Raw genomic sequence first — 24,891 nt, forward strand, 5'->3', positions numbered from 1 at the left:
TTTCAACACATTTAATTTTTTCACAGAATGGTAAAATTCTTCCTGCCTGGATCTTAAAGGAAGATATCAAGGCTTCTGTTTCTGGAGCTCTGTGTGTGCAAGTATTAAATCCTATATATATATGGGATACCTGTATTTTGTGACACATTCAATACCCTCTGCATTTCCGTTTTCCAGGTCAGTAAAGAAGTTTTCACAGCAGGGGGCTCAGAGCAGAATTCAAGGCTGCATATATTCACTACCCCTCTTGCAGTCACTCATCTGGTTCCTGTCAAGCAACAGTATCTAAAATTTGATTAATTTACACCTTTGTAATTGGAAAAATGTTACTGTCCTCTTCAAATAAATATCACCTCATTTCAAGAGGTCACCAGAACATCAAATTGGCACATATGCCAATATGGTAAAATGCTTCAGAAATGCAGAAAAAAATATTTCTATGCTTTCATACATTTAGAAATCCCTGTTGGTTTTGCTGTGATTGATTTTACAAAACACAAGACTTACAAAGGCTTTTTTTTTGGTTAGTTGTTTTTTATAGAAAGACCTGTATACAAAAATGTCATCAGTGACATTTAGTCATGGAAGACTATCATGGGTTGACCTGGCCCATCTGCCACCTTCTCAAGAGTGAAATTCAACATATCCAGGAATTCAGTAAACTTGGATGACTGGTAAACTCCAATTCATTTCAAAAACCATAACAATAATCTAATATTTTCTTGTTCCATAAAAATATTTTCACATTTTTCTTTAGAAATAAAAACAGAAATCAAAGTTGCACTAAGTGTAATTTAAGTTTCTTCAGTGAAACAGAAATAATTTTTTGAAAGCTGGGCTCTTGGATACTCTCTGCATTAAATCTGTCTGTGCATTTCACTCCTACCTTGTGGAAGAGTAAACAATTTTTACAGCTGAAGCCTGCTAAGATGCCTGTTTTTCAGACTGTAGCTGCAGGTCCTGCCACAGATCTTCACTAAACATAAAAAAACATCCAGGTACTAATGGTTTATATTCAACACAAATGAATTTTCACCTGGTCTAAGTATTTGATGTAGTTACATTTTTCATCCAGGCTATATATATTCAGTCAAAAGTATTTCAGGAGTTAAATTTCCTCTTCACTACGAATGTCCTCTTCTAATTTTCATTTTGCCTTGTTATGTTTCTTTCCTGCCCAAATAGAAAACTTTTTTTTTTTTTTTTTTTTTTTTTTTTAACAAAGAACCTATAAGTGGGATGAGTTCTCCTCATCTTCCTACCTAAGTAATAATTTCCATCCATGAGAAAACAGCTGTAAAACTCTGCCTTTCTGAATAAGGAATGTTTATAAATTTCTTTCTGGACAAAATGGTAGACAAAGTCCAGCAGAGTTTAAAACCAGTTCCAATACCTATCTGAAATACTCTATTTTTTATTGATAGCAAACCTTCATCTTCTTCTATGCTTTCTTATAAATAATACATATTAATAAGAGCTGAATAATTTTCCAAATAGTTTGGAAAAGGAATTTCACTGTTTGCTACCCTTGACATATTACAGACCTGTAATATTACAGACCTGTGCCAGCCTTTTCATTGAAATGAAACATTTTCCATTAATTTATAAGCAGAGACTCTCATCTTCAGAGTGAGCACATCAAGACTTTTCAAAATGTTTTCAATGTGAGCAAGAAAATTTAGGCAATTGCTTTAGGAAGGGCAGGAGTAGTGGAGAGGATGAAGTGGTAACACAAATAAAATGTCTTCAGCTGCGTCAGTATTTTATAGACCTTTCTAAACTTGCCTTAAATTTGAGAATAATCAGGAGGAGATCTGTATATGTGTGTTCTAATACCAATTTTTTGAGTTTTCATTTCAGAACTCTATTGAAATTATAACAATTCTAGCAATTTTTTAGAAGCTCTATGACAAAAAAAATCACAAAAAGAAACATGACCTTCTATGTTTAATTTATGGGTTGCTACAAAAAAATAATAGAATTTAGGGAGAAACTGGTCCATTTTAAATAATACCTGCACAGATAAAGAACAAATGCCAAAAAAAAAGAGCTTATCCAATCAATTATTTTGCCAGTCCATTCTGTAAAAGGGATGAAAGATGAAACTGAAAGCTGAAAATGTTAGGAATGGATATTACTTTTTCCTAATATCAAAACTAATTGTAGGACAGTCGTATTCAACAGGATTAATATCTGTAACATACTGCATTTGATTGTGTAGTCATGACACTGCTTAATAAGTAGAGTGATAGCTGAAATGTGAACTTTACAGTTAGAATAATTTTGTTCTTTTTTTCTTTTCTTTTTTATATTTTCCCTTTTTTTCTTTTTTTCTTCTTTTTTTTTTATTTTTTGCAGTAAGTCTTCTTTTGGTTCTTTTTTCTCTTTCTTTTTCTTTTTTTTCTTTTTACAGTAAGATTTCTCTTACTATATACATATTTTCTGACTAGCAATTTCATCTTCAGAAGCAAACAGAAGTACCTTTGTGAGTTACCATCAACAAATAACAAACAACAAACAATATCAGAAAGATGTGCTTTCATCACCCCTTGTGATAAAATTCTTGATTTTTTTATGGGGAGGGAAAAAAACCAGTAGCATGTTGAATCCCAGTCTCTTACTAAACTGATCATTTTGGATCTGATGTCTGACGTTTGCAGACTCAGTCCTTAGAGAGATTTTTTTCAGGTGAGTGTAATATAATGGTTTGCTGGAAGGTGTAGAAATAATTTTGGCCACTGAAAAGAGAACATATGGTAATCAAATAAGTAATTTTGCCACCCAGTATTTTTAAAAAAACATATTGTGCATTTGGCATGAAGAAACAATTTCAGAAATATCAAGTGACTAAAATTTTTGTGTTTATAAGCAGATGAAAAGAAGAAAAAACTACAATGGGTACATCTACAGTAGTCAATAAACATTTTCTGGGACTATTTTATGACAAAGAGATTAAAAACCTTGAAATAACCTACATTTGTTCTACTGAACATCAGGCAGCTGGAAAAAAAAATCTTACTTTTACTGCTTTCTCAGATTGATTGTTATTTTTGACATGCTAATGGTTCCAGAATGGTAGGAAATCCTGGGAAAAGACTGAGAAACTTCAGTCCTTGGCAATGCCTTTCGTGCCTTTTTTTTTTTTTTTGTCCTACTACTACAACTCTTGGTACTCCCCAAGACACCAGGAGATCCAACCACTAGACATATAGCCATTAAAAGTCACATTTCTTTTACTTAACCATGTAGAGAACTGTTGTCTTTATTTTAAATTTTCAATAAACTAGGTTTAAAATTAGGTGATTTAAAAAAAATAAATACACCAAATATGTAATTCATCTGTCCAAAACATTTCTATGAGGTAGTTACAATTTCTACGATAAAAACAAAAGAATGTACCTACCTTTTCATATCAAGTAAGTCAAAATCTAATATCAAACACCTCCAGGTAACTAAATTTGTCTATGAAAATTAAAATTTCCTCATGTAGAATATCTAAAAGAAACACCTCCAGCAGCTTTGGACTTCACTGGAAAGGAACATAAGAGAAGAAGCTTATAGGCAGATATGAAAACAGCAACACTATTGAAGAACAAAAAATAAAGGTTAATTCAGGTAAAAATATAAATTTAAATATATATTTATTGATCTTAATTTTCATATTGCATCTACTTTGGTAATTTTATTTGCCTTGTTTTCATATTTGTTTCATAACTACAAGTAAGTGAAGAAGCAGATTTCAGAATGGCAAAGCTGTCGTTATCAATTATAAGAGATGTATAAAGTTAGATATTCCCCAAACACAAACCTCATTAGCCTATGCACCATCCCATTAACCTAAACTCAGAAATGCTCATGAGGCAGCCAGCAAAAAATGGTGTTTTGCCTTTGGACAATAAACAGTTTAAACAGATGAATGTTAATATTTTATTACAAATTTCCAGATGGATATCCTCTATTACTGTAAATGGTGAGGATAAAGAAAGAATATTATTTCATTGGAAATGGCATTTGTAGGATCATAGCTTGAACAGATCTTTTTGATCATGTTCTTTTGGAGAGTCAAAGAGCTAACTCACCATGAGCAATTTTATCTATGCAAAATGTCAGTTGAATTGTCTCCATCTTCTCTACTCAGAATCAGAATATTCACTCAATGGGCTCCACCAGGACAGGTATGGATGTATCATTTGTAGATATGCAAGTAGGGTAGAAAATGAGACCATTATTGGTAGCCTCTTTTTCTCTTCAATATCCAGTTATACCTGCATTGTACACGATCCTCCGCTTGTAAATCTATTTAGTGCAAATTCGTGACAAAGATTTTAATGACTATAAAAGCAACTGCAAAGATAGAGAATGTGTAGCAACCACCCAGGATATAAATAAAAACATTGCTGAGAAAATCAACTTGAATTTCAGCAGGATCCCAAAGGGAAGGAAGTGCAACTCATAAAAAAATGAATTAAGTGGCTTCTTGTCATACATGACTGAGAAAACATAGCAGACATTTAGCAAATTTGGCTCTGGCAGGACATAAGGACAATAACAATAGAATAATGGAATCATAGAATGGTTTGGGTTGGAAGGGACCTTAAGTCCACCCAGTCCCACCCCTGCCATGGGCAGGGACACCTTCCACTGTCCCAGGCTGCTCCAAGCTGCAATGTCCAACCTGGCCTTGGACACTGCCAGGGATCCAGGGGCAGCCACAGCTCCTCTGAGCACCCTGTGCCAGGGCCTCCCCACCCTCCCAGGGAACAATTCCTTCCCAGTATCCCATCTAACCCTACCTTCTACCAATCTGAATCCATGTGCCCTGTCCTGTCATTCCAGGTCCTTGTAAATTGTGTCTCTCCATCCTTCTTGTCAGGTAGTGTAAAGCTGCAATAAGAACATACCAGTTCTAAGTTATGAGAAGCTTTTAAATGACCTTAAAAAGTGTAAAAATAGTATTAAGAATGTAATATTTTGTGTCACATAGTGAGGGTTCAAGGTGGGGTGTGGTTTTTTTGGGGGGTTTTTTTTTGTGGTTTTTGTTTTTTTGTTTTTTGTTTTTTTTTTTTCTTTTTTCTTTTTTCTTTTCTTTTTCTTTTTTTCTTTTTTTTTTTTCTTTTTTTTTTCAGAGCTATATTTTAGGTTTGGGTATGCACAGAGGCTCTTGGTGTTTCCCTGCACTTCCATCCCTCCTGGTGGGAAAGATTAATTTGAACAGACAGATCAACAGTGGGACCAGGCAAGGAAAAAACTCCTGGGTCACTTGGTGGAGTGACCAGCAGCTTGGATCATCTGGAAAGGAGGGAACTGGGAGGTGAATTAGTTACACTCTATGCGATACATAAAGAAGATCAGAGAAATTTTTACCTCTCTTTGTTCAACATCTAGAGAGGGAAGAGAGAGAAAATATTTAATTACCACACACCACCCTATTCTGGGCTCCAGCACACACCGCCCTTTAAACACAATGAAAATGCTGCTCTAGGTGCAGTAACATTTTTAAAACATGTTGCACATATTTAGAAACTAACAATAGCCACTTACAGAGGATTTTTTTATTGCCATCACTTAAACCTTGATTTACGATAAAGCATGAACAATTTCCAGCAAAATGCCTTTTACTGTGCTTGTACTTAACCTTGTGTTCAGAATTCCCAAGGCAGTTATTCAGTGAGTCTCTAATATTGCTGAACTTTCTACTGTCAGTAAGTAAGCAAAAAAATATTCACAGAAAAAAAAATGCAAATGAAAGGAAATACCCTAGCTAAATTCAATGATATCTAATCAGAATAGTCATTGTTCTACTTTCTTTTCATTTTGATCAGTTTAATAAAGTGCCCTGACATGAAGAAACTTCTTGTCTGAGTTTTTTCAAGTATTGGATATTTGCAAATATACTAGGGAAATGGTTAATTTTTTTCTTATTGTTTTTTGTTTTCTTAACCAGGTGAAATTAAACAGAAAAAAATCTGGTCTTGGGATCACATAAGTTATGTTTAAAAATGTTTGTGGACCATAAAAATAACCCTGAGTATGACTATATTGGAGTGGAGAAACATAGGCAGTATTTTTTTCATATATATATTCTCTACCTTCAAGAATTTGTGCTCAAGTACTTGGAGACAGCTGTAGATGTAAATTACTGTGTTTTACATCTTCTAATGGGTATTTTCCCTGTTAATTTGGCTCGTGGATTTCTGAAGGCATGAACATCATTGGCATCCAGAACATCTTGTGGCAATGAGCTCCCCAGTTTAACCACGCATTTTGTAAACTTCTTTTTTCTTTTAAAACACCTGTGTGCTCACTTCATTTGATGCCCCCAGCTGTCATAGTATGAGGAAAAGAAAATCATTACGACTCATTGACCTTCCCTGTGCCATTCATCATTTTATTTACCTCCATCACATTTCACACCAGTTTTCTTTTCCAGACTGAAAAGTCTTAATGTATTTTATCTTTTCGTACAAACTCTTCTCAAAGTCTGATATTTGCTTCATCTCCATAATTTTTTCTTTCTTTTTCAAGCAAAGGAGATCAGAAATAAATTGTGTCCTGTCCGATTGCAGGTGAGTTATCTGTATAGATACTCTGAAAGGTATAATTTCCAAGATGCAAATTGTTTTATTTGAGAAATATCCTAAGTAGGCTGCTTGCCATCCAGAAAAGCAGTTAGGAAAAGGAATATTTTCAGTGAGGTCATTTATGTTCTTCAAGTCAAATATATACTCAAAATTTTTATAGGTCATGAAGTACTCAGCATTTGTAAACAATGTACATAGGAAACAATATTTTTCTGACAGCTAGATCTTAGGAAAGCTCTCAAAGTTTTTGTCCAGGAGATCATAAAAATAAATAAATTTATTAAAACAACAACAACAAACCCAAAAAAAAAAACCCCAAAAAACCCACAAAAAACCACACAAAAAAAAAACAACAAAAACCCAAAGAAAACCCCAGGAGGATAATTAAAAGAAAGGTAAGTATATGACCAAGATCATTTCAGTAATAATAAGGTCTAGATAATGAAATTTGTGAAGACTGGTAATGCAAATTTTAGATAACGTACAGCTGAAAAAAAAAAGAAAAAATAATTAACACAGTTTACATACCTCAGAAATGCTCCTTTTTGTCTGAATCTTTGAGAATTTAGTTTTATTTCCAACTGTTACGAGCTGTAGTCTGTTCATCACTGGCCTTTCCTTCTCCACTGAAACAGAGTTTTAAATCTCACAGCAAAAAGCAGTTATATGAACATTCCTAATAAAAATTTTGAGTAAAAATTTGGAACATATTGGGAATTTATTCACCGTAAACATTTTCAAAAACCCAACAATCAGGCATTTATTTACAGTAAAATATCCAAAATTTTTCATAGACATTACCAAGGGTCTGCCTAATGTATTGCATCATGGTATAGGTGTTTTGTTTCTTTTAATTACTACCTGAAGATCTCATCTATCTTTGTTTAATGGATAACTCAAGTTCTATCCAAGTAGACAGTACTTCATTAAATTTGCTGTCCTGCTTAGACCATTACCATTAAGTTTTCTGGGGTGTACAAACCCATGAAGTGACTCCCTTATTGCATCTGCAATGCATTAATCACGTTTTCTGGGTTATTTAGGCCTTTGACTCCTTAACTTTCTCAATATATCTTTCCTGTTCTAGGACATCTAATTAATCTCTGATTATATGATAACCATCAAACCACTCTTTACTGAATTTTGTTCTTCAACTATTGATTGTGTTCTCTGAGGGGTATGGGTGCTTGGAGTTCCTTTCTGCAGTGAGGTAATTTCTCAGGGTTTTCTACTGACATTCAGCCAACACAGATATAATTCAAAACCAGCTATAATGATACAGTTGAACACTGCTTAACTAATTAAACAGACTTTGCGATAAAATTTTTAAAGAATCACAAAACTCCTGGCTAGCTAGGATAAAACACTACCTTCAAGCTAACAAGGCTTTGTATCCCATGTGCTTTCTTGCAGACAGACCAAAATTAAAGCAGTAATTATGGCTCCGCCTTAGCTTCTCTCCATACAATTCGAACCAGGATCTCATCTTGATGGGAATTTTTCTGGATTGTGGGGTTGGGCATGGGTGGTTAAGCAGAAAGAGCTGAGGAAATGGTGACATCTGAAAAGTAAATAGACACCATTCATTGCTATGGAAAGGTCTAAATTCCTTAACAAGGTAGTAGTCTAAATCAGGTAATTTTTCTCCACAAAAACCATCTTTGCCAAGTAGGCTCATTCCAGAATGAACATATCAAAGCAGCTTTAGGAGCAGAGCTCTTTTACTGTCTCAGGGGAACTTCAGGGCTTGGTAGTGCTATGAGTACCTGGTTTTGAAGCCATGTTCATAACTTGTTCCTAGATGTGCTTATCAAAAAGCTATTATTCAGACAACACAAACATTGCTGGATGAAAGCAGGGAGCAGTATGCATGTTAAAACTTATTCTTAAGTTATGTTTTAGTGGTACGATTTATTTAAATACATGCACATCTATTCTTCAGTATATTTCAGCTGCTTAGGTTTACAGTTTTCCTTGCTGTCTGACTTAAACCAAAATGAAATAAAGTAGTCCAGGGGAAAAAACCAAGAAAATTCAAGCAGATTTTTGTGGCTTGCACAAATGAACTTTTTGCTTTCATTCATGCCCTTATTTTCAACTTTACCTTTGAACATCTTTGATTATTGAGGTTACAGTAGACCATTTTAGGATTTAAGTGCAGTTAGTTAAATAATGCAATATTAGGTCCTTCCAGAGCTTTATAATGCAGAAACTTATCACAGTTAGAATAATTGAAAGATTAAGGTTCAGTCACCAATGACAATTCTCTATGATTACATGTCAGGTTCTTTGAAGGACAATGCAAAATTACGGGAAAAAGAAACTTTTCAAATATATGCATTTTATAGTCAGTTTCTTAATTCATCAGCTAAGCAGTATGAATTTTTAATCAATGCTTGGATTTCTTGTAACATTTACCAATGTTAACGTTGAAAAAAATGTCTTGCGGCCATTTCTGCCATTTGTACTTCTTCTATCACGAGAGTTTGAAACTTCAGAGCAAAACCAGGAGGACTTAAACAACAATAACAAAAAAAATCTGAGGAAGTAAGGAAATCATTCGATCTGGGTGTATTTTGGTGAACTGTGTGCCCAGCTGAGGCTCATGCACTGACATGTTGCTGGAGCTGCAAAACCCATGGGGGACCATGCACTGTTTCTTGGCATGGGTAACTCACAACAATTTAATCATCTCTCCTGGTTTAGAGCTGACTTCCGTTACACACCTGATTTGACTAGTGATAAGAGAAAAAAAAACTCACTCAAATTTTTGGGGGGCAGTGTATGAAAACGAGACCAGAACGTCTAGCAAACTAAAAAAAAAGAAAAAAAAAACCCAGTTCATTTAGCAAGTCTCACCTTAGAGAATTGTATTTTATTCTAATTACCAAATGTTGATTAAATTGTTGTATGCCAAACAGAAGTACATGGTCTTCATGTAGAGTGGTGGTTCCACTACTTTAGCCCAGCAATGAAAGACAAAACCAAGCTGGAAACTAAACAGACTAAAAGTCTCAATGTTCCTACTAATCTATGAAAGTTCATTGGCAAGTTCAGTAACAGTTGGCAGTGAACATTACGAAAAGTTATAATTTTAGCTTTTGGACTTCAAGGCCATCTATCAATGTCTTTCACAGTTTTCCAGACTACTGCAGGGACGTTTCATATTCATATTTGTTCCTATATCACAAAATCACAAAATCCTGGGTTGGAAGTGACCTTAAATCCCATCCCATTCCACCCCCTGCTGTGGGCAGGGACACCTTCCACTGTCCCAGGCTGCTCCAAGCCTCAGTGTCCAGCCTGGCCTTGGACACTGCCAGGGATCCAGGGGCAGCCACAGCTCCTCTGGGCACCCTGTGCCAGGGCCTCCCCACCCTCCCAGGGAACAATTCCTTCCCAAGATCCCATCCAGCCCTGCCCTCTGGCAGTGGGAAGCCATTCCCTGTGTCCTGTCCCTCCAGCCCTTGTCAATTGTCTCTCTCCATCCTTGCTGCAGCTCCTTCAGGCACTGCAGGGCCACAGTGAGGTCAGCCCAAAGCTTCTCCTGTGCAGGCTGAACAATGCCAGCCGTGCCAGCCTTTCCTGCCAGCAGAGCTGCTCCGTCCCTCTGCTCATCCTGGAGCCTCCTCTGGCCTGGCTCCAGCAGCTCCAGCTCCTTCCTGTGCTGGGCCCCGGGGCTGGGGCAGCTCTGCAGTGGGGTCTCAGCTGAGGGGGCAGAGGGGCAGAATCCCCCCTGCCCTGCTGCCCACGCTGAGGCTCAGCCCAGCACAGGGGTTTGGGGTCCCAGCTCTGCCCCACAGCACCCCCAGGGCTCCTCCAGGGCTGCTGCATCTGCTCAGCCCCAGCCTGCATCCAGCCCCTGGCCTGGTTAAACCTCTTGAGATCCCCGTGAGCCACTCGTGGGGATGTCCAGGTCCTTCTGGATGTCATCCTGTCCCTCAGGCGTGTCACTGCAGCCTCAGCTTGGTGTCACCTGCAAACCTGCTGAGGGTGCCCTCGATGCCTCTGTCTGTGTGATTGACGTAGATATCAAAAAACACTGGTTCCAGTATATCAGCTCACTAGTTTTCTAACAAAATATTTTGAGATATTGGTTCAAATATAGATATTGCCCTTTAGACATGGGGTATTCTAAAAGCTACCTTTAAACAAGTTATATGCAAAGGAAAATAAAGCCTTTTTTAACTGCAGCTCGAAGTTTCATAACTGCACTTTTCACACTTATCCCAGAAATATATTCTGCTACACTGTCCATTGTAGGAACATTCAAATTATTGTACCTGCTTTGTGTGCAAGGGACAAAGATGTTTTTATATAGTAGATAACAAAAAATGTTGTACATCATATTGTGCTGCTCTTTTTCTGGGTGATCTTGACAATATTTTTTTCTTCCGATGCTTCAGTTTGTCTGGATGGAATCTCTAAATTAAGATGGAAAATGCTTTCAGTAATCAGATAAAAATCTACATATTAAAAACCAAAGCAAGTGCCATTTTAAGACACAGATGCCTACTAGTCAGGACTATAAAGAGTGGAATAATTGACTTCTGATTTAACTGGAGCTGAGATAGCATATAAACAGGGGTGCCACAGATAAAAAGCAGAAACCCAGTCTTACAAAGAAACTTACTAATCAGGGTGTTGATGGGTTAAGGAGTGACTGGGAAGGTTTGAGATCACAATTTTAGACTGACACGCCTCATATCCCACACTTGTGCATTAGCCTTTAATTTGCTCTTTTGGATAGAGTTTTAATGACTACTCATTTATATTGTGTTTCAATATATTCTCAAAAAGCTGTCCCTTCATATTCTTAACTAATTTATAAATGTCATGATATGCTATAATAGAGTATGGCTAGGTATTGCATTCTATTGGCAATTGCACATTTGTATCAAAGCTAGAATGTTTCAAAGTTAAAACTTTAAATTCTTGGTAAAGTTTTAGCGACTCTACTGAAGAAAGAAAAACACACATCTGAATTTACAAATATTATGTCACTTTGTGAAATAGAAGCCATAAGACACTTATTGAGATTTGATCCTTAAACTCTGTATTTCAGCTGCAGGTATCCTTCCTTTAGATGCATCATATTAGAGAGATTAAATAAGAGCTGAGTCGCTTTACAGAGATCTGGCATATAAGTATCAAAGTGTGAGGGTTTTTTCATAAAGAAATCTTTTTCTTCATCTCTTCAATTTTCGCAGCAGAATGAGCCAGGATGATATGCAACCCATAAAACCAGAAAGAGTTTAATACTGCATTCTTGCTGCAACATCAAGTAATATTTCCATATTTTCTGTCAGTACTTGAAATTTGTTACTGGAATGAAAATCAGACTGCCTTCTACGAAGACAAAAATTGCAGATGTTACAGGCAGAAAATGAAATAAATAGGTTATTCTCTGTTTTAAAAATATGATGGTGGTTCCATATCAATCATACACTAGTTTGGAGATCATGTAAAATAGCAGAAATTGTTTTCCTAATATATAGTATTTGATTTTGTCCTAGACATACATCAAGGCATTCAGTATAGAGTATATTTTCAGATGAAGTTGGGTAAATGTAACAAAAATACCTGTATTGAATAACAGAAGGCAAAATTAGGATCAGCATTTGAATTGATGCATATATTTAATAAATTTATTGATACTTACAAAAAAACCACAAACACAAACAAAACAAAATAAAACAAATCAAAATAACACACACACACACACAAAAATCCCAAACAACAAAACTAAACAAAAGAAAACAAAAAAAAACCCCACAGGGCAAAGTTATTCTGCTTCACAAGGGTTAGGATATATCTTTCCTTCCCAAGTCAGCATAAAATTTTTAAGATTCACAAAATCAAAGAGAAACCTGATAGCTAGAGTAGCAGATAATGTGCTGAGCTCCTTTTTTAGGAGTCCCTTTAATACATGGTACCACAGCAGAATCCACAGACCCCCTCTATCCCATTTGCAGAGAAGGGGCAAAAAAAAAATTTTCATCTCAGAAGCCACCTATACTGATAATGTAAAATTCAGAGTACTTGGGAAGGGTTTTTGATCATGTGAGTATAAAAAAAAATCTACCAAACCAAAGGTTAATGCAAGTACATCCCTTCTTTTGAATCCTATGCTAATTTTCTTTTTAAAAATGGCAGGTTAAGAGGACAAATGCTGACAAGGCTACTCAGAAAGTTTCATCCATGTCTAGAAAAACATTCAGCAGGAAAAAGCCTAAAGAGTGACTGAATGGCACCTGGAAAAAAAGTATCTGAGATGAATATAAAGTCTTTTCAAAGTGGCTTATAAATTGACCACGAGACATTACAATTATCCAAGTATTATACCTAGCACAGAGGGAAATGGGCTTTCAGGAAGAACCTCATGAGTTGTCACCTTGAGGAAGTTCAGCCTCAGCTTTCTGATTAATACAACTGTAGTGCAGCCAATACACAGGCTTTTGATAAATCTGATTATTACTGTATCAGATAAATGGTTCATTTATCAGCCTTTTTTGTAGCTTGGCTGAGCTTACACATATGCCCATATGAAGATAATCACACACAGAGCTTTGCAACAAAACAAATTGATTTGTTCTTGCTGGAGTAATAATTAGGGGAAGCTGGGGGGGGAAGACCAAGGGTTCAGAGTGTAAGTAGTACTGAGTGATCCACAAAGGAAAAAATGAACCAAAAATTTTCCTAGCTGAAGAGCATTGTTCAAGTTTAAAGCTTGAGCAGAAATTAGTTTAGCAGGGAAAGCTTAAATATATATAAAAGCCATGGCTATTTCCTGGCCAGTTACCAAAAGTAAAAGTAACATCTTAATTTTTCAGATAGGCTTTTTGCTACAGGTGTCCAGCATGCAACAAATCTCCCAGACTGTATTTGTCTGACATTTGAGGGTATCTGTACAAAGACATGCCAATATATGGCCTCCTGATTTCTCTGTCACTCATGGATTGTGTATTGTGTTTTCACATTAATTTCTAGTCTTTGTCATCCATGCTCTCTAAATATCTAAGCACCACAAAAACTGAATTGGGAAACTTCAGCTAAAGCAAAATGAGAGAAGATGATACAAGACCTCTAGGACAGAGCAGCAAAATCAAATGGGATGAGAAATGGGTGCAGCCTGGGTTCCAGTATTCACCCTTCACTGATTCTGAGATAAAACCTCTTCCCTTGCCTCAGCTGAGGCTGATTTCCACTGCTTTTCCACTATCCACAATCACTTCCCAAATTTTCTACTGTATCAAACCATTTTCTGTGCCAGGAGGTTTGGGAGAGCCCAGAGGCCACTGCATTTCCAGCAGAATCTTGCTTTTCTAGTATCCAGCCACATTCCTCCTTACTTTTCACTCCAGCAAAATATTTCATCAAATCATGTTCATTCATCTGGACATCTCAAATTCTTCTACCAGTAACCTATTCACTTTGTTATCTATTACTGCACATGTGGAAAAATTACCAGCAAAGAACTGAAGCTGTGCTCACCTTTTGGGTACTTCCACAACGCAGAGAAAGTAACGCTTGCTCAGAAAAGGGGCAAGCAGAAAAATGGCAAAATGTTTTCCTTTTTCTATAGAGACTCCCTTTCTCCATTCCCTTCCCATCACTGAGCTCAGGTCATCATATTGGCTATCAGGTTTTTTCTTACCATTTGAAAAGATAACCAAAAAATTCCCAATAACTGTTACTGTTAACTATTAATTATTAATTCTATTATTATTATTTACACTTTTCATACTCACACTTGCTATAATTGATTCTTTCTACAGTTTTTTTTGTGACAGAAAACATTGCCATCCAATGTTTGTCTGTCACAAAAATCCAATTTCTTTTATCTGTGTTTTACTGCTTTGAATGTAATTTGCTAAAATATTTTGTTATTTATGAAGTTTCTTTTTAAAAGTAAATCCTAGTCCTTGTGTACAACATACCTAAATTTCAAAATGGTTATTTTAAAATTGTGATAGCCAACAGTCAATAAGCAATGTGGCAGAGCTGACAAGCACAGCACAGAAAGCAGCTTGTTTTGAATTGGACCTATGTAGAAATAATCATTCACTCTCTGCCTGAATTTTTCCCCTTCCTCACCTACTCAATTCCGGAAATCATAGTGTGGTTCAATATTTAACTGTACAGGCACTTTAGCAGTGTGGGGAAATGCAGACAAATTGCAGGCACTGGCAGCTATTTTGTCCTTTCACACAGCCTGTAATAGAAAATATTCAGCTTTAATTGCACCTGTACGAGTATAGAACAGCAGCAAGCCCCAGCACAGTAAATGTCCTCAATGCACATTGCTAGCTATAAGTAAGTAATGTATCTGTGGGATAAAAAAAATCTCATTTAGGCAATACTAATCACCAGCTGTGTGTCTGAAAGTATTGAAAGCCCTCTGAAATAATGGGTAGTCAAAACATGTTGCCAGGTGTGGAATAATAAAAATATAAAAGCTACTTTGGTCAGCTTTGATTTGGTGCATTTTTATATCTTTTTAGGGATTTTTTTTTCCTAAATACTGAAAAAAGGAATCAAGGAATTAAGCAGAGAATTCTTTGGGAGGTCATAAAACAACACTTTTATTTTCCTGAAATGTGCTGTGTCTTACTTCCTTGATCCCCTGCAAAAAACCCACAAGATTCAGCAAATTAGTTGGTGCTCCTCTTGTCTTACACCTTTAGCTTATCATAGTATAGATATTTCTTATTTATTTATTCATTTATTAATTGATTGATTGATTGATTTCCCTTGACTTTGTAAAGAGTTGGGATGGCATTATAAGGTGAAACAAGAAATATTAACCATTGGAGTGAGTTTAGTACATATTTGAGGAATGAAAATATTACATTTTCCTACACACAATATTCCTTTACCACACACATTCTTTACCACAATATATGCGCTATTTGGGCTTTATTGTCTGTGTTCGGGCTCAAATTGACCAGCAACTTTATAGAATTTGCTAAGAATGGTCATGGCATTGTGCAACACTGTCACTTTTTTCATTGCTTACATATTCAGTATAAAAATCTTGTTATGTGAATTAGGTGGGAAAATAACAATCCTGTAATTCTGGAGTAGTTTTCATTTGCCAGATTAAACAGTATAAGGTAGTTTTAATTAGTATTTATGTGTTTATCTATTTATATACTTATCTATCTATTTATTTTCCCCCAGAATTTTCAGATTTTCACTGAGTTTTACAGCTACTCCCTTCTTTAAAATTATCAACAACTTGGGAAAATTGGAAAGTTCTCTGGTGTGACTTGACTGATCAAACAGCCTTCTTGCCCTCTGATCTGAATAAACTGGGAACAAATTACAAAGTTTGGAGTGGACTACAGGTATCAGAAGGACACTTTGTTAAGTCATGTTGTACATACGGCAGTTTTAAGAGGTGTATAATTGGTTTAAGTAGTCCAAATCTGTATTAGTAGCTACCAAGAAAAAATATTCTTTATTTTTTTTAAAGTACAGATGCTGGCAAAATGGACAGGAAACTCATAAGGTGATTCATGCATTGCTGCACCACTGATTGTCTCTAATATAAGGTACTACCTATCTTAAATCCTGAAGATAAGCATATTTTAGCAGTATTTCATACATTTCATAAGTGACCAAAGTAGATTTGACACAACAGAAAGCAATGATTTCATAGATTTAATATCACATAGATATTAGCTGACAGTTTCTTTTTCTCATTTTTTCCAAAGAAAATTACTTTCAATTATATTTCTTTTATTTCTAAAGGCAAATAAAACAAATTTATGCACTACGCATTATAACTAAAACAAATGTTGAAAAAAGAAATGTTTTTCCCTCTTACATTACAACTATTAAGGATTAGCTCTTTGATCTTCAAATATTGTCCCTTCAAATAACTGTAAATTATATCTCTTTTTCTGCTAAAATTCATTATCCTGTAATTATTTTTATTTTCCACAGAAGCTGCCTGTAGGTCCCTGACACTGAACAGCCTGTGACACATTGTAAAACCAATTTTACATATTCTTTGTGTTTCATAGCTTTCCATCCAGTGTTAATGAATTGGTTCCAAAAGAGAAAAGTAATTAGGTGGTGTAGGTGCATGTTCAAAGGTGACAAAGGTTTAGTGCTGTTTATTAAGGGACGAATCCGCAAAAATATTAAGGAAGGCACAGAATGAGATGTCTAAATAAAAGAGGAAAGAAAAGTCCCTAAATTCCTAAAGGCTTTTTTTTTGGCTGTGCATTAACTGTTATTTCTTTTTGGTATATGGGAGTACCTTTAGACTTGATTAAAAACACAAAGAACTGGTCACAGACTGTCAGGGGTTTAAAGGTCCTTTTTGAGAGTTTAATCATAAGACTGAGACATGTTAACTGGCAAAATGCCATTCCCATGGTTTTCTAAAAGCTTTTCTGAGAGGTTAGGAAGAAGGGAGTTCCACTTTCAGCCTCTGCTCCCACTGGAGCCTTGGATAGCATCACTGGATACTCTTGCTAGAGCTGCTCTAAGCTGGGGCAGGATTAAATGGTGAGAGGGGTTGGGATATTTGTATGCCTTTCTCCTCACATAGTGGTGATATCAGCAAGCTAAAACTTACTTCTCTATCACTTATTTTGCTTTTGGGCTCAATAAAAGGTTTTATGGTTTTTAAATGTAACTTGCACAGTTCTTTCACACTAAAATTCCACCAAGTCCAGGATCCTCACTAACAGGTTTATCCACAAGTTGCTTTATGTTTTACCTGCCCAAATCCACCTGAGCTGAGATTACTGGTGCTGCTGTACTGAAGACACATCAAGGGAAAATAACAACAAAAGAAAGAGCAGAAAACCTTCTGTGAATTTACATACCAATAAAGCCATGTTTACTAATTCATTGTTTTTTGGACTGTAAACTGAATTTTGATATAATCTTTAAGACTTGTGGTAACATTACTTAAACATCTTTGTAACCGTTTGCTTTCTGTATTCTTTCTTTACCAGAAGATATTCACTTTATAGCTGTATTGTCTCTGTATCTAGAGTTCTCTGAGAAAACACCTAAGAGACGGAATAACTATTAATTCCAGCACAAAAAGGGTTACTATTCAGCATTTTCTGGAAAAGGCTGACATTATAATAACACACAATAATCAAAGGGTGATAATTAGAGTCTGGAAATTTTTTCTGTTCTGGAAATAACTTACACTTAAATGGGCTGCAATTTTGAAAGCATACATATGCTGTAGCCAGCTTTGTATAATGTGGACATAAAAGGGGAGCACCTGCTATAAAAAATAACTTTTGAAGATTTTTGCTAACCAAAATTTATACATAGAATGGACAGTAATGGCAGAGCACTGAGTGAGAAGTTGATGAACAATTTTTTGTCTCATTTTTTAACTCTGTGTCTATTATTTTTGGGCTCTCTTTAGCACCATGTTGACAGCCTACCCTCGTATTCCCACTGCAGTCCTTAAGGGAAATGGTGCTGACCTTCCAAGGAGAAAAGAAGAAAATCTCAATTTTTTTTTTCTTTTTTTTTTTTTTTTTTTTTGCTATTTTCAGGTCATAGGAAGTGGTAGAAACTCAAATTAACCTTAAAAAATTTGTTCTCAAGTAAAATGAAATTTTGTTGTATGATCATGGAGCAGAGACTGCAAAAATCTGTGCAAGGACAAAGAAGCAAAGAGACATTGCAATGTTCTCATCACTTCAGCAAACTAGTCCTGACTATTGTAAAATGAGAGGTGTTTTAATCCTAACAGCTTCTTCCCTCAGAGGCGAAGATAAAGCAGATACCCATTTCTTAGAGGAAATCACAAGTTTTTCCATTAGGTAGATGGTTTTGTCATATCTGCATTCAAACAGGAGTTCTATGCAGACACCTCTCTAGGTTACCAACTAGACACCACTCTCTTTTCTGAGAGCAGGAAAATCAACACTTTTTTCATTGCATCACCCCATAGCTAAAACATATGGAATTTTTTCAATAAAGAAGACTGGGCAATAAATATATTTTGGCTGGATCAGAATATGCAAAACCCAAGCAAAACTATTGAAAACACCCAGGACTTAGAAAGAATGAATTAGAAGATCAAGCCTGGAATATTTATTTTATCTATATCAGTATGTCATAGATTTGTTATTTTACATTTGCAAAAGAGTTTTAAATAGCTGAAAAGGAAAATGAGTTTGTTTCTCATTTGGGGGTAAAAATACACAGACATTTAGGATCATTTTGTGATCTCTAGAAGTTTCTTTGTGTTTTAGAGAAGTTACCTGTGAGAGGCTGAAATACTAATGGTTAATGACTCAAATAATCAGCCCTTTGCCAAGGCAGCAGCTGCTTTGCTGAGGTTGGGTTTGCACTCACAAGCTGAACAGCAGGAGGGAATTTTTAGGGGTGTAATGGTGAAAACACTGATCTGCATAAGAACAGCCCAAGGGTGAGCATCCACCACGGGCAGAAGACCACAACTACCTAGGATTTGAAACGGATAAGGGAAAAAAGCAATAAGAAACAGATCCTACATAGTGGGATAATGCTTTTTTTCATGCCAGTCCTCCTGATGAGCCTCAGGTGTAAAACTCTCCCCAGGGAGAAATATCATGACACTCATATGGAGGGCTGAAGGTTTTCATCCTGTCTGATGGGATATATCTGTGCCAACTACAGTCCTGTGAGAGGCAGAGTGAAGTCTTAGAAAGTGTCATAACATATTAAAGCTCTCCACTTTGACCACAAAGTGGTTATCAAAATTGCAATAATGAGGTCTACTGTTGGATCCCAGGGTGGTAAGACCTTTCCACAATCTACCCTTCCTTCCTTCCTTCCTTCCTTCCTTCCTTCCTTCCTTCCTTCCTTCCTTCCTTCCTTCCTTCCTTCCTTCCTTCCTTCCTTCCTTCCTTCCTTCCTTCCTTCCTTCCTTCCTTCCTTCCTTCCTTCCTTCCTTCCTTCCTTCCTTCCTTCCTTCCTTCCTTCCTTCCTTCCTTCCTTCCTTCCTTCCTTCCTTCCTTCCTTCCTTCCTTCCTTCCTTCCTTCCTTCCTTCCTTCCTTCCTTCCTTCCTTCCTTCCTTCCTTCCTTCCGCCCTTCCTTCCGCCCTTCCTTCCGCCCTTCCTTCCTTCCTTCCTTCCTTCCGCCCTTCCTTCCGCCCTTCCTTCCTTCCGCCCTTCCTTCCTTCCGCCCTTCCTTCCTTCCTTCCGCCCTTCCGCCCTTCCGCCCTTCCGCCCTTCCGCCCTTCCGCCCTTCCGCCCTTCCGCCCTTCCTTCCGCCCTTCCGCCCTTCCGCCCTTCCGCCCTTCCGCCCTTCCGCCCTTCCGCCCTTCCTTCCGCCCTTCCGCCCTTCCGCCCTTCCTTCTGCCCTTCCTTCCGCCCTTCCTTCCTTCCTTCCTTCCGCCCTTCCGCCCTTCCGCCCTTCCTTCCTTCTGCCCTTCCTTCCTTCTTTCTTTCTTTCTTTCCTTCCTTCCTTCCTTCCTTCCTTCCTTCCTTCCTTCCTTCCTTCCTTCCTTCCTTCCTTCCTTCCTTCCTTCCTTCCTTCCTTCCTTCCTTCCTTCCTTCCTTCCTTCCTTCCTTCCTTCCTTCCTTCCTTCCTTCCTTCCTTCCTTCCTTCCTTCCTTCCTTCCTTCCTTCCTTCCTTCCTTCCTTCCTTCCGCCCTTCCTTCCGCCCTTCCTTCCTTCCGCCCTTCCGCCCTTCCTTCCTTCCTTCCTTCCGCCCTTCCGCCCTTCCGCCCTTCCTTCCGCCCTTCCTTCCTTCCTTCCTTCCTTCCTTCCTTCCTTCCTTCCTTCCTTCCTTCCTTCCTTCCTTCCTTCCTTCCTTCCTTCCTTCCTTCCTTCCTTCCTTTCTTCCTTCCTTCCTTCCTTCCTTCCTTCCTTCCTTCCTTCCTTCCTTCCTTCCTTCCTTCCTTCCGCCCTTCCTTCCTTCCTTCCTTCCTTCCTTCCTTCCTTCCTTCCTTCCTTCCTTCCTTCCTTCCTTCCTTCCTTCCTTCCTTCCTTCCTTCCTTCCTTCCTTCCTTCCTTCCTTCCTTCCTTCCTTCCTTCCTTCCTTCCTTCCTTCCTTCCTTCCGCCCTTCCTTCCTTCCTTCCTTCCTTCCTTCCTTCCTTCCTTCCTTCCTTCCTTCCTTCCTTCCTTCCTTCCTTCCTTCCTTCCTTCCTTCCTTCCTTCCTTCCTTCCTTCCTTCCTTCCTTCCTTCCTTCCTTCCTTCCGCCCTTCCTTCCGCCCTTCCTTCCTTCCTTCCTTCCTTCCTTTCATTCCTTCCTTCCTTCCGCCCTTCCGCCCTTCCGCCCTTCCGCCCTTCCGCCCTTCCTTCCGCCCTTCCTTCCGCCCTTCCTTCCTGCCTGCCTTCCTGCCTGCCTTCCTTCCTGCCTTCCTTCCTTCCTGCCTTCCTTCCTGCCTTCCTGCCTTCCTTCCTGCCTGCCTTCCTGCCTTCCTTCCTGCCTTCCTTCCTGCCTTCCTGCCTTCCTTCCTGCCTTCCTTCCTGCCTTCCTTCCTTCCCTCTTCCTTTTCTTTCCATTCTTTTCTTTCCATTCTTTTCTTTCCATTCTTTCTCTTCCTTCTCCTTTTATATTTTCTTAAGTGAAATCTTTATACTATCATGTTGCTGTATTTCTATAGATAATAACCAAAGTGGCCACATACTGTCCTTTCAATTGCAGACAAATTGTGCTAAAATAAATTTTTATACATATACATACATATATATATACACACACACCAGTCATTCAATGTCATTTCACTCCGATCCAACCCAAGGGATCTTTTAACAAGTACCTCATTTACCTCACCTTCCGGGGTGGGTTGCAGCAACCTTCTCCCACTGTTTGGGGAAAACTGTTCAGCAGAAACATTCATATTTTGGTGCTCTGGAGACAGTACCATGAAAAAGGTTTTTCCACCTCCAAAGGTTCATGTTAATCTAGTCATGGATTGTATTGTAATTCTTTTCTGTGTTCATAGTGATATCTCCTCCATTTTCTCTATTTTATTGTGGGCTGTTTGATGGGTTTTAATCTTTTTTATTCTGTAAATTGGCTGTTGCTATTTCCCCTGCAAACCCTTCAAATCAAGGTAGAGGTGTCTGACTTCATCTCGTGACACTGAAGTCACTCCTCCCATGAGCGGGTCTAGGGGAAAAAGGGAAAAGAAAGAACATTACTAAAATTCATAAGCAAGAATAATCCTTGCATTGATTCTCCTTATGCAGATCCTTAGTGTATTCTGGCTTCTCAACCACTGAAGCAACTGCTCACCTCTATGGTCATGTGTTTAATGTTCATAAAAAAAATCCTAACAAAACAAACAAAAAAAAAACCCAAAGAAAGAAACAAACTAAAAACCCCAACAACAGCAACAACAAAGAGAAAACAGCAACAAAATAACCAGTAAAAACAAACAAAAATAACAACCAAAAAACCCCACACCAAAGTGTCAGGAATCCAAACACTGTTTTATTACTTGGATGGTACCAGCTGCAAATGGATTTATCGATGTGAAAAGCACTCTATTTTACCTGTAACTCACTGCAGGTACAAATGGTGACAACTAGTCCTCAAAATGGGCAAGAATTTTTTAGACAAAGGGTCATTTGAATGTTGTCTCTTTGCACTATTAAGGAGCTGTCACTCTCTCTCCCTTTTTCCCTTTATTTTTCCTTCTTTTTTTGTCAGTCACTTCTTTTTTTCCTCACCTGGAAGTTTGGATTCAATAAGACTAAAAAGCAAACTGTATAACTACATGCACTTTCAAAAATTAAATTATAAGGAGAAAAGAGAGGTGCTTCCAAAGGTAAATTTTATTAGAGCTGTCAAGAAGGCATAAAAATGCAACTGCTAACATTGTAATTGTAATATTGTAATATTCTAGTCTTAACAGTTATGTCTGATTACAGATCTTTTGCATATCAGCATCATTTTTTTTGCCTTTCTAGCTAGCACAGAGAAAATTGAGATTAAGAAAAATATTAATTTGGTTTCTTCCCCAGTTTAGTCTTTTTTGAAGCATCACATGTATCTCTGATAACAATTCATTTCCATTATCAGTTTATGGGTGAAATTCTTTAAAGTGAGACCTTATTTCTAGAGTAACTTTGTCTTCCTAGTTAAGTGATACCACTGTGGAATCTGATCATTTGCAAATAGAGGCTGTAAATGCAGATTCTGCCTTTAAAGGTTAAAAAAAAAAAAAAAAAAAAAAGCAATTACACAATTAGGGATTCCACATTGTAAGATACAGAACAAATTACCTTTAAGCTTAGAGAAAAAAATTCATCTCTGACAAGGAAGGTCTTTAGAGAAAATCAGACAGCCATTAGCATGTGATTGTGCTATCAGAGGCTTAAATTATATTTGCAATAAATTGATGCCTCTCACCTTTATTTACCAATTCCTAAAAGTGTATAAAACACTGCAGGTCTTTTAGGCTAATATTCCTTCCCACTGCAAATTACTCACCTGGCCAACCATTTATTTGGAGAGTATTAAATTAAAAATCCAATAATTTTTTTTACAAGATAAATCCAAATATATTGTTTCAACATGCAGTTGTCACACAAACACTCACAAAAAAAAGAATCACCAAAAATAAAGAGTATTCAAATGTTATATACATTTGAATATGATGGCATATAATTTATCAGGGTCCCCATACTCAAGAGAACACTAGTGCATGTTTATATATTCCTGCAGAAGTACATGAAAAATATCATATCAGATAATATCTTTAATCTTTCATTGCTGCTGTTGTGTTAAAAGGAAAGTTTTCCTTCTGAGAAGACATTTTCTTTTCTAGTATAAATAAAACTTTATACTGAGTTAATGGCAAAAACTTAACATTTAGTTTAGATTACTTGGATTAAATAAAAACTAAAAATATTTTCAAAATTTAAAGAGAAATAAAAAGAAGGGAACTGTATGATTAATCTGCTATTGTTTTACAGCAAATTTTAAGAAAATCAAAACTTTTTTAGAAAGCCTTTCATTTCTTGATTTGTCTGTAGTCTTAGAAACTTTCTGTCAAGAAAAGTTTTCACTTTCAGCAGTTAGCAGAGGGAGTATTTTAAAGGCCACTGTTCCCTTTTTAGGTCAATCTGGATGGTTTGGGCTGCAATTTTTTTGAAACTACAGTGATTTTCAATTTAGCATTTCTACATTAAGTAGATGAGATAGTGAGCATGACTGGACTTATTTCTCAGCACTTTCAAATTTGAATCCTAATGATTTCTGTGGATTTGGATTTCTGTCCTTTGATAACTACACACTCTCATGACTCCAGATTCTAGAGCTTCTCTGAATTTGACTTGCCTGTTTTGAGTGATACACAAAATTTTAAATAATTTTTTTATTAGGTTGACGTGACTTATTTTCATACTGTATCAATCAGAAAATAAATGCAAAGTAATCATAACACTAATAAATTTCAAGTTATATTCTAGTGAAGGAAGGACTGTTTTATGAGAGTGGGCAGCATCTGTTCTGTGGTGATGGCTTTCAAATTTTAGCTGTAATAGATGAGACAGAACACAAATAATTGAAATTACCCTTTGATTATTGCACCCATTTTCATAATTAACAAAAGCTGAATTAGAAACTCTCTGTGACTGTACCTGACTATAACTGCTTACAGAAGCTCAACTCTGAGCAGTATTTTAGTTTTTCGTTAATGCACACACCTTATTGCAGATCCTTTCCAAGTTGTTTGCTACACAGATTTTCACAGTATGAATATTTTTGCTGTACTCATTCTAATTAGAAAGGATGCTTGAGACATCTGATAATGAATAAAAATCTCCATGGGTTTGGGCTCTTTGTATCCATATTTCATTGATGCTCTCCAGGTACAAGTAACCTTTTTCAGGTTGTGTCAATAATGACATGCCAGTGAAAAGCCTAAAAGAACAGCCTCAAGCCATCTACCCACTAACTTTTTTTTTTTTTTTTTTTTTTTTTTTTTTTTTTTTTTTTTTTTTTAATAAGATAGTTCTTACCCAGTTCCCAGCTCAGAATTATGTGTATTTAAAAATGGAGTTGGGAAGGTCATCACTTGTATAACAGTATACTTAATTTTAACAATTGAAGCAGAAACAGCATGGTAAAAATGAGAACCTGGAAGGCAAATCCACAGAATGTAGCTCTGCAAAGAAATTATATCTTACCATATTCAAGCACAAATTCAGGATGCTCTGCAAATTCTTACTTAATCCTTACCAAGCAATTATGAATAATAGCTTCCTCTTAGAAGTAAAATGGAGCAGTTTCTGAGTCAAAATTGTGAAAGGATTTGCTGAAGTATACACAAAAAGTAATATTTTACTGATAGTTCAATTATATTAAATAAAATTAT

This window comes from Prinia subflava, chromosome Z, assembly GCF_021018805.1.
Source record: "Prinia subflava isolate CZ2003 ecotype Zambia chromosome Z, Cam_Psub_1.2, whole genome shotgun sequence".
In the NCBI taxonomy this organism is placed as follows: domain Eukaryota; kingdom Metazoa; phylum Chordata; class Aves; order Passeriformes; family Cisticolidae; genus Prinia; species Prinia subflava.